Genomic DNA, 11,226 nt, shown 5'->3' on the forward strand with positions numbered 1-11,226 from the left:
CTGTTGGATCTGCTGAAATTTGTTCTTCATCACAACTATTTTTTGTTTGACAGAACATTTTATTTACAGACAGCTGGAGTGGCAATAGGGGCGAAATGTGCACCAACCTACGCAAACATCTTCTTAGGTTGGTGAGAGGAGGTGTTTGTGTACCCATCCCTGGCATATCAACATCATGTCCGGAATTGGTATCGCTATATCGATGACTTATTCTTTATTTGGTCGGGCAGCAGGGAGGGTTGTACTGATTTCATCCACAGCCTCAATTCCAACCCCCATAATATCTTTTTAACCCACTCTATTTCCAACAGTTCGACTAGCTTTCTGGATCTGAGAATTTTCGTACAAGGGAACAAGTTGGCCACGGACCTTTTCCGGAAGCCCACTGCTACTAACGCTCTTTTGGAGTTCAACAGTTTTCACCCTTGGCACACGAAGGTGGGCGTCCCGACGGGACAATTTTTACGCATTAGACGTAATTGCACTCGGGATCAAGACTTTCTGATGCGAGCTCGGGATCTGACGGACCACTTCAGACAGAGGAGTTATCCCAAACGAGTGGTTGCCACGGCTTTCCAGTGAGCAAGACAACATGATCAGGCCTCACTTTTGATTCCTGTGGGTCATTCCCGAGAATCGCAGACGAGGTTCATCACGGACTATAATGACAGCTGGGGGCAGGTAAGACACATCCTCACTAGACATTGGCCGATCTTGCAAACAGATATGCAAACCACACAAATCATCAGCAATAGGCCGTTATTGACATCTAGAAGAGCCCCGAATCTGAGGCAGTTGTTGACCAGGAGCCATTTTTCTAGGCCCACGGTCAAACTTAATAGGGGTATAGTCCTCAAGGGATCATTCCCCTGTGGGGAATGTAATGTCTGCCCCTTTATGACGCCTACCCGGGACATATTTACACACCCCACGAACTCCAGCAGACATGCGTTAAAGGCTTACATCAACTGCAGGAGCAGAAATGTTATTTATGTGCTAATTTGCCCTTGTAATATGATCTATGTAGGGCAAACATCCCAAGAACTACGTAAGAGGTTTCAAAAACACGTATCAACCATACGCCTGGCGGCTACGGACCAAGGCAAAGGTAAAATCTTGACTCCTGTGGCGGCGCATTTCTTGCTGAAACATAGGGGTTCGCCCATTGATTTGCAAGTTGTGGGGTTACAGAGGGTTTCCTGTGGCAAAAGGGGTGGCAATATATCTAACTATCTCTTGCGTGCTGAGTCCAGGTGGATTTTCGATCTTCAGGCGGTCGCACCCATGGGCCTAAATGAGGAATTGCTCTTCACGGGGTTCCTAGGATAGTTGGCGCGTAGATTCATTGGGGTATTTTTAGTTTCTGGGACGTCTGATTTGGTTCCCTTCGGATTTGGTGCCCATATCTAATTTTGCATTTGTCTCCATTCAGGAAGGCTGAGGACGCACCCAAAAGGGTGATGATCATCCCTGGAAATTGGGATATGGATATTACAAGCTTACTGTGGGGACCAACATGGATGCAGAGGTCTTTGACATATTAGATAATGAAGTGGACCCTGGAGGGTGGATGTGCGGTATGCCATTATGGCAAATGGAAGGACATCTTATGCAGAAGAGATTTTGCTCTCACAGCTATAATGCGGATTCTATGGCAAATTCCTATTATGGACCATGGGCTCGGATGCGCATTTGAGATTGGCAAGTCGGAAGGGGCTTGTGATGAAGAGTGCTTTCTCTCGTATAGATCTGGATGGTGTCGGCCTCATCGACTATGGGACTATAAGCTGGGGACCGGAAACGTCTACATAGCGGCATTGAGAGAATACTCGTACATATACTTACGGACTCAAGGGACATCAGTCTGTTTATATTTATATTTATATATGTGTGTGTTTTTTGCCTGATATTGTTATATACTGTATATGGTTGCTGTAAAGGTGTTTACGTGCACTTATACCTGTGCACTTGCCAACAATAATAATATTCCTTTCTCCCTTTCAGGTTTTCTGGGTGGCTTTATATGCCCTGTCTTTTTGTGTCCTTTGGCGGTTTTGCCTTTAATTACTAGTATATGTCTATGATTGTGATATCTCCCGGTATTCTGCGGGTGGATATCTTGTGCCTCTGTGTCTTGCTGCAACATGCTCACTCTGCCCTCTTTTTACCTGTTGTGTTTTTTTTTTTTTCCCCTCCCTTCCCCCCTCTCTGGCTTTTTGGTCCTTATCCCACCCCCTCTGCTCTGTGTCCCATGACGTGTCCATCTAGCCGGCCTCGCTAGCTTAGTCCGGTCCTCGGGCTTTATTCCATTTCTCTTTGCCCTGTGTCCTATGACGTGTCCATCTAGCCGGCTGGCACGGCGCGTGCGCAACGTGGTCCTATCGGATACCGCGGTTTGCGCGTGCGCATGTGACCCTTTGGACGCTCTAGGATTGCCGTTCATTATGATTGTGTTCCTGTCGTCATGGCGTCGCCGGCTTTTACCTCTCTCTCTCTCTCCCACACCGGTATGCAATTTACCGTATATACTCGAGTATAAGCCGACCCGAGTATAAGCCGACCCCCCTAATTTTGCCACAAAAAACTGGGAAAACTTATTGACTCGAGTATAAGCCTAGGGTAGAAAATGCAGCATTTACCGGTGAATTTCAAAAATAAAAATAGATGCTCCATACCGTTCATTATTGCCCCATAGATGCTCCATATACAACTGTGCTATATAGAATGCTCTGCACCGTTGATTATGGCCCCATAGATGCTCCTTATAATGCTGTGCCATATATGCTCTGCACCTTTGATTATGGCCCCATAGGTGCTCCTTATAATGCTGTGCCCCATATATGCTCTGCACCTTTATGGCCCCATAGGTGCTCCTTATAATGCTGTGCCCCATATATGCACTGCACCGTTGATTATGGCCCCATAGATGCTCCTTATAATGCTGTGCCATATATGCTCTGCACCTTTGATTATGGCCCCATAGGTGCTCCTTATAATGCTGTGCCCCATATATGCTCTGCACCTTTATGGCCCCATAGGTGCTCCTTATAATGCTGTGCCCCATTTATGCTCTGCACCTTTATGGCCCCATAGGTGCTCCTTATAATGCTGTGCCCCATATATGCTCTGCACCTTTATGGCCCCATAGGTGCTCCTTATAATGCTGTGCCCCATATATGCTCTGCACCTTTATGGCCCCATAGGTGCTCCTTATAATGCTGTGCCCCATATATGCTCTGCACCTTTATGGCCCCATAGGTGCTCCTTATAATGCTGTGCCCCATATATGCTCTGCACCTTTATGGCCCCATAGGTGCTCCTTATAATGCTGTGCCCCATATATGCTCTGCACCTTTATGGCCCCATAGGTGCTCCTTATAATGCTGTGCCCCATATATGCTCTGCACCTTTATGGCCCCATAGGTGCTCCTTATAATGCTGTGCCCCACATATGCTCTGCACCTTTATGGCCCCATAGATGCTCCTTATAATGCTGTGCCCCATATATGCTCTGCACCTTTATGGCCCCATAGGTGCTCCTTATAATGCTGTGCCCCACATATGCTCTGCACCTTTATGGCCCCATAGGTGCTCCTTATAATGCTGTGCCCCATATATGCTCTGCACCTTTATGGCCCCATAGGTGCTCCTTATAATGCTGTGCCCCATATATGCTCTGCACCTTTATGGCCCCATAGGTGCTCCTTATAATGCTGTGCCCCATATATGCTCTGCACCTTTGATTATGGCCCCATAGGTGCTCCTTATAATGCTGTGCCCCATATATGCTCTGCACCTTTGATTATGGCCCCATAGGTGCTCCTTATAATGCTGTGCCCCATATATGCTCTGCACCTTTATGGCCCCATAGGTGCTCCTTATAATGCTGTGCCCCTTATATGCTCTGCACCTTTATGGCCCCATAGGTGCTCCTTATAATGCTGTGCCCCTTATATGCTCTGCACCTTTATGGCCCCATAGGTGCTCCTTATAATGCTGTGCCCCTTATATGCTCTGCACCTTTATGGCCCCATAGGTGCTCCTTAGAATGCTGCTGGTGCTGCCATAAAAAAAAAAAAAAATCACATACTCACCTCTCTTCTCAGGACGCCGGCGCTTTCAATAATTACCTGCTCCTCTGCGGCTCCGTCTCCAGCACTGACGCTCAGCAGAGGGCGCGCACTGACTACGTCACAGCGCCCTCTAACCTGAGCGTCATTGCTAGAGGACGCTGCAGACGGAGCCGGAGCGAGGAGCAGGTAATTATAGCGCTGCGCTCCCCTTACCTGCTGCGGCGCGGTCCCTGCAGTCCCTGGCTTCTCCGGCGCTGCAGCTTCTTCCTGTAATTGAGCGGTCACATGGCACCGATCATTTACAGCAATGAATATGCGGCTCCTCCCCTATGGGGGTGGAGCTGCCTATTCATTTCTGTAATGAGCGGTGCCATGTGACCGCTCAGTGCAGGAAGAATCTGCAGCGCCGGAGAAGCCAGGGACTGCAGGGACCGCGATGGGAGCAGGTAAGTATAACTACACAGCCCCCGCTCCCCCTCCCCTGCTGACACCCGGGTATATGACTCGAGTATAAGCCGAGAGGGGGACTTTCAGCCCAAAAAAATGGGCTGAAAATCTCGGCTTATACTCGAGTATATACAGTACCTTATTGGATTTATTATTTAAGCACACACTGTTGCACCTTTAGTTTCACTTCCCCTGACGAAGCTGCGGAGGCAGCGATACGCGTGGGGTGCGCTCCCACCTTATCCTTCTCCTACCTCAGGGCCATTTTGGGGCTGTTATGTTCACTGGCTCTATGTGGATTTAACCCTTGTGGTGCTCTGTGTCCTTTGACATTGCTGCATCTCCATATACCAGAATTGACGCAGGACAGGTTGTATCCACAGCTGTTATATAGCATGCTATCACATTCCAATCTCAGGACCATGTATTGCATGGATGTTTCATTTTTTGGTTATTAGCAGTGGATACTGACATATTGTGGTCGAGTCCTTTGCGGCCTGTTTAGGCACATTTTTGCAGGAGAGCATATGTGACTAGGTGCATCTAGGGTAGGATATTACTGTTTTCCTATTGTATTATGGGATTGTCATTTATTATGGGATATGGTGGGTATAGGGATTTGTACATTTGTTTTTAAATGTTTTTAACATGTTTTTTGAGGTGTTTAATAAAGGTGTTTTGCTTTATGGTACTACCGATTGTCTCTATATTTTGGGTTGTGCATACTATTTTTAGTCTACCCTTTCTCTTTTCGTTTGTCCTGTTCTATTTATAGACTAAGTATTGCACCCCTTGATGGTGACTGTGACATTATATATTGGTGCGCCCCTTTCTATCTTTACTCGAGTATAAGCATAGGCACCTAATTTTGCCTAAAAAACTAGGAAAACTTATTGACTTGAGTATAAGCCGGGTATGCATTGTCCCCTAATCCCTATTCTGGTATGCATGGCTCCTCATCCCCATCCTTGCATGCACGGCTCCTTATTCCCATCCTTGTATGCATGGCTCCTTATTCCTATCCTTGTATGCATGGCTCCTTATCCCCATCCTTGTCTGCATGGCTCCTTATCACCATCCTTGTTTGCTTGACTCCTTATCCCCATCATTGTATGCATGGTTCCTCATCCCTATCCTTGCATGTGTGGCCACCATGAGAAAAGCATAAAAAAATCCTACTTACCTTCCCTGCGCACCATCTCAGCATCTCATTCCGGTGCCATCAGCTCCTGCGGCCGAGTGATCATGTGTCCCTGCTCATTAAGGTAATGAATACTCACCTCTCTCCATGCCTATGGGAGTGGAGAGAGGTGAATATTCACTACCTGAATAAGCGTGCATCTGTGATAGCCCAGCAGCTGATGGAAGCCAGTGATTGCGGCTGTAACAGTGCGCCACTATCAGAGAAATGTATATTCATTGCCAGTGCAGTGAACATTCATTTATCTTTAGCAGTGGGAACAGGCTTTAGCCGCAGCTGCCAGCTCCTGCCTTCTGTGACCCACTGCTCCGCCGCTCCTACTCCCCACTGTAAACTGGGACAATGACTCATGAATAAGCCAAGGGGGCATTTTCAGCACAAAAAAACTTGGCTTATACATGAGTATATAGTAATATATTATATAACAATTACACATGTTACAAATGTTCACCATAGATAATTATGGGAACCATGTGTAAAAATATTCGGACTATTATGACCTATCATCATATATCATATAAACATACCAAACAAAACAGATGATATTATGGTCCATATTATTAAAAAATTACAAAACTTCATTGTTAAAATACAATAAACTCAGGTTATAGGGGACAAACGTATACAAAAATTGTCACACACAATATTGTGCAGAAAATAGGCCACGCAAGAAACTGGACATGTGGCAATGGGATATTATATTATAGACCCTAACTTGAGCAACCCGTGCTCCAAAGTGTATAAATCATATCACATAGGGCAGGGGTGTCAAACTGCAATCCTCAAGGGCTGCAAACAGGTTATGTTTTCAGGATTTCCTTGTACTGCACAGGTGATAATTTAATCACCTACACACATAATGATTACAGCACCTTGTGCAAAGCTAAGGGAATCTTGAAAACATGCATGGTTTGTTGCCCTCGAGGAATGCAGTTTGACACCCCTGGCATAGGGTACATTTTGTCGTATCTCCCCTCCACTATGCCCACAAGAAATGCCAGATCACGCTGTATAATCATTTAAATCTCCCATAAATCAAATTACAATTAATATTACAAAGCAGCAGTCATTATCGGCAATCCGTGGCACAGTCCTCAATCCAGTAAATGCGCGTCCGCCCCTTCCTTCTTTAATTCTTTAATAATATGGACCTTAGTATCATCTGTTTTGTTTGGTATATTTATACATGAGTATATACGGTGTGTTGGGGTCATCATACTGTATGGAGGCCAATATACAGTGTGCAGGGTTGTCTGGGGTTCATACTGAATGGAGGATTGTGTGGGGGCATTATTATTGTTTGAAGGGCTGGTGAGGGCTATTATACTGTTTGGGGGCCATTATACAGTGTAGAGAGTTGTTTGGGGTTTATCATACTATATGGAGCGTTGTGTTGGGACATTTATACTATATGAAGGCTATCATATTGTGTGGAGGGTTGTGGGAGCCATTAATGTATAGAGCACCATTCTACTTTATGGAGGGTCATTATTTTGTATTGAAGGCTGTGCAGGGGGCCATTAAATAATTTGTAGGGCTGTGTCGGGGCCATCATACTGTGTGGGAGGGCCATCATACAGTGTTTAGGTCCCTGTGAGGGCATCACATTGTGCTGAGGTTACTGTGGGGATGTTATACTTTGCAGGTGGGATTCTGTAGGTCCATCATGCTGTGCGTGTTGAGGATACTGTCCAGGAATTCACTGTAGTGGTATCATACTGTGATTCGGGAGCACCTTTGTGGGCATCATACTTTATTAAGGCAATGAACGGGGTATCACTAAGGGGCTTCAATTGGATCAAAATTAATTTGCAAGTACAACAAAGTTGTGAGAAATGCTCTCCTGTGACCCGCACTGAATGTTATCTTTTTTTGGGTTCCAAATAGTACTTCTGCTATGAGGTCCCCTTAATTTCTATGTTCTTGTGTACAGTGAGGTGGTAATTCAAATCTTGCTTTTCAAAGGGGGTGTATTTATATATGCACATACATTATATATTAAAGGGATATTCTAAGGTTTCACATTCGGGAGCACACCAAACATTTGACACACAGCTTCCTTTCTACCAGGGGTGGTGTTCCTGAACATTGAAAGTTGAGTCAAGCAGCATGGACAGTTCAGATCAGTGACATGGAGTGATGGTGAGAAACACTAAAATTGGCCATGTCCTGTGCTCCAGTGATCCAACCAGCTTTAGATCAGTGCTCTGCGACAGCAGTGGCCAGTACACTGAGCCACAGTTATTAAAACAATTAACTTAAAAAATTATCAATTCTTGAGAATGGAAATGATTTTTAATAAAATTAAAATTGCAAAGTTGATCATTTTTACAAACACATAGCAATTTTACCCATTTATGTGCAGATAAAACCTTCAGGTACCTGTCAGTTTGAAAAAACAGGTACAATATTTGAGCGGTATATTATGCAACACAAGTAACTGAACAAATTCATGTATTGTATAAATTGAATTTTATTTTTAAAAATCCCTGATCATTCTCACTTTACACACAAAGGGGTCGTCATAATGAGTGTTTTACAGCCTTTCTGTACATACAGGGATAGCTATCAGTCACTGATTGGGACTGACCAATTGACTGCTACACCAATATTAAAGGGACACTGTCACCTGAATTTGGAGGGAACAATCTTCAGCCATGGAGGCGGGGTTTTGGGGTTTTTGATTCACCCTTTCCTTACCCGCTGGCTGCATGCTGGCTGCAATATTGGATTGAAGTTCATTCTCTGTCCTCCATAGTACACGCCTGTGCAAGGCAACTCCATAAGATTTATGAACAAGGAGTACTCAAGGAGCATAAAGGTAATCAAAAATAGAGTAAGAACGCTTTATTAAATTACATATATTAATGCAACATGCAAGTAATAACAATACGATAGTATCAAAAGATATAGTGCTCAAGGATGGTTAAAACAAAGCATGAGTGGACATCCCCGGTGTGCACCGCCTGTGGGGCCAATGTGCAAACAAATGGTTAAAGTGTACTGCTATAGGTGCATGCAAATAACTGCACCAGTGAATCAACAGTGCCCAGTAGCATAAAGGAGAAGATTTTTGGACGTAGCAGCACTTACCAGCACAAGGTACCAGGACAGGGCACACCGGGTGGGTTCCACCAATGCAACCCCCGATGCGCGTTTCGCCCACGAGTCAATTAGCTTTATCAAGGGTAGATAACACTGGATTAGTATGGCAGGTTTAAATAATGCCGGCACACCACCATGTGACCGGTCACCTGCCAATGAATGCGGCATATACGGCGCATGCACGTGTCCAATACCAAGTGCCGCATCACAGAAGGCGTCATGCATCGCGGGGGCGCCTGGGAAAGATAAACCCAGAATGCACGCGCGATGCGAAAGCGATGCCGCTGCGATGGGGAACAGGGGAAGAGACACGGCGCATGCGCGCTACCGCAGTGAGCCAGCTCCGGATTAAGGGACCTCCCAAAGATGGAACCACCAACAGATACCGACATCTACAAAAGATGGATACAAACCCATATGCCGACATGCCGAACAAGTGTGCGGTAAGATGTTACATGACATATGCAAACGGCAGATGTGAGATGGTACAAAATCAATAGGAAAATACAGTTAGAGCAATATATACAAATGCACCAATCTCATGAACCGACATACCGAACAAATGTACAGTAAGATGTTACATAACATATGCAGGCGGCAGATATAAACTGGTATATAAATCAGTAGAATCATATAATTAAATAATTAATTAAAACAATATATGCCGCAATACACATAGAAATTAAGTGGTCAGTAAGGTATATGTTGGAAAATGAAGAGGTGGTATCCTCAAGATGTTTGAGAGGGAGGTCCGTTCCGGCCAATAATGATCAAAAAATATATGGTGGATGCCAGTAACTCAATCCTCAGATGGAATATGGCTAAAAAACACATACAAAAGTAATTAGATGAAAATAAAAACATATATTAAAACCATAACAAAAAAAGGGGGAGATCCCTGGGTGGGTGCCCACTCAAGGGGGAGATTTAAAAGATGAAGGGGCAAAGGATGAACAAACACAGAAGACGCATCATATGAGAAAAAAGAATAAAAAAGGAAGGAACAGGCGATAATGTTATAGGTCTGGTGGACCACCAGACATCACACCAGGGCACTAATAAGAAACCCATAATATTTTAGAGGAAAGAGGAGAAACTGAGGGACTCATTTAGTCCTTTAGGTGCCATAGTGTCAACACGAACGATCCAGCCCGCCTCACGCTGGGCAAGAACCTTTTTATAGTTGCCACCTCTAGTCCCAAGGTGGATACTCTCGATGCCCCTGATCTGGAGAGTCCCCGCATCACAGTCGTGAAATTGTTTAAAGTGGCGGGGAATGGTCTTCAGAGCAGAGGCATTGTCAAGAGTCCTTGCTGCCCGTATGTCCCTAACAAGTTCACGGACACGTACCCCTAACTCCCTAGATGTTAGTCCGATATAGATCAGAGCGCATCCACATGTGGCATAGTAAACAACATGGTGGTTCCATCTGTGGGAGGTCCCTTAATCCGGAGCTGGCTCACTGCGGTAGCACGCATGCGCCGTGTCTCTTCCCCTGTTCCCCGTCGCAGCGGCGTCGCTTCCGCATCGCGCGTGCATTCTGGGTTTATCTTTCCCAGGCACCCCCGCAATGCATGACGTCTTCTGTGACACGGCACTTGGTATTGGACACGCGCATGCGCCGTATATGCCGCGTTCATTGGCTGGGTCTCAGCAGGTGATCGGGCACATGGTGGTGTGCCGGCATTATTTAAACCTGCCATACTCATCCAGTGTTATCTCCCCTTGATAAAGCTAATTGACTCATGGGAGAAATGCGCGTCGGGGGTTGCGTTGGTGGATCCCACCCGGTGTGCACTGTCCTGGTGCCTTGTGCTGGTAAGTGCTGCTACGTCCAAAAATCTTCTCCTTTATGCCACTGGACACTGTTTATTCACTGGTGCAGTTATATGCATGCACCTATAGCAGTACACTTTAACCATTTGTTTGCAAATTGGCCCCACAGGCGGTGCACACCGGGGATGTCCACTCATGCTTTGTTTTAACCATCCTTGAGCACTATATCTTTTGATACTATCGTATTGTTATTACTTGCATGTTGCATTAATATATGTAATTTAATAAAGCGTTCTTACTCTATTTTTGATTAACTTTATGCTCCTTGCGTACTCCTTGTTCATATTTCTATATGGAGCATCTTAAGGGGCCATAATGAACTGTATGGAGCATTATATGGGGCTCTTGATTCAATATGGATATTCAAAAACACTTAACCTACTGATGTCTCAATTAATTTTACTTTTATTGGTATCTATTTTTATTTTTAACATTTACCTGTAGCTGCTGCATTTTCCACCCTAGCCTTATACTCAAGTCAATTAGTTTTCACATTTTTTTGTTGCAAAATTAGGGGGGTCGGCTTATACTTGGGTCGGCTTATACTCGAGTATATACGGTATT

At 45.0% G+C, this 11,226-nt stretch overlaps 1 long non-coding RNA gene across 1 annotated transcript; it reads left to right on the forward strand.

Moving 5' to 3' along the window:
- Positions 1 to 635: 635 nt before the first annotated feature.
- Positions 636 to 1,523, forward strand: LOC138645867 (uncharacterized). The gene is made up of 3 exons (XR_011314786.1): positions 636 to 681; positions 1,028 to 1,108; positions 1,433 to 1,523. It is a non-coding gene; the product is annotated as an uncharacterized lncRNA (long non-coding RNA).
- The last annotated feature ends 9,703 nt before the right edge of the window (positions 1,524 to 11,226 follow it).

The sequence above is a fragment of the Ranitomeya imitator genome, chromosome 7, assembly GCF_032444005.1.
Source record: "Ranitomeya imitator isolate aRanImi1 chromosome 7, aRanImi1.pri, whole genome shotgun sequence".
In the NCBI taxonomy this organism is placed as follows: Eukaryota; Metazoa; Chordata; class Amphibia; order Anura; family Dendrobatidae; genus Ranitomeya; species Ranitomeya imitator.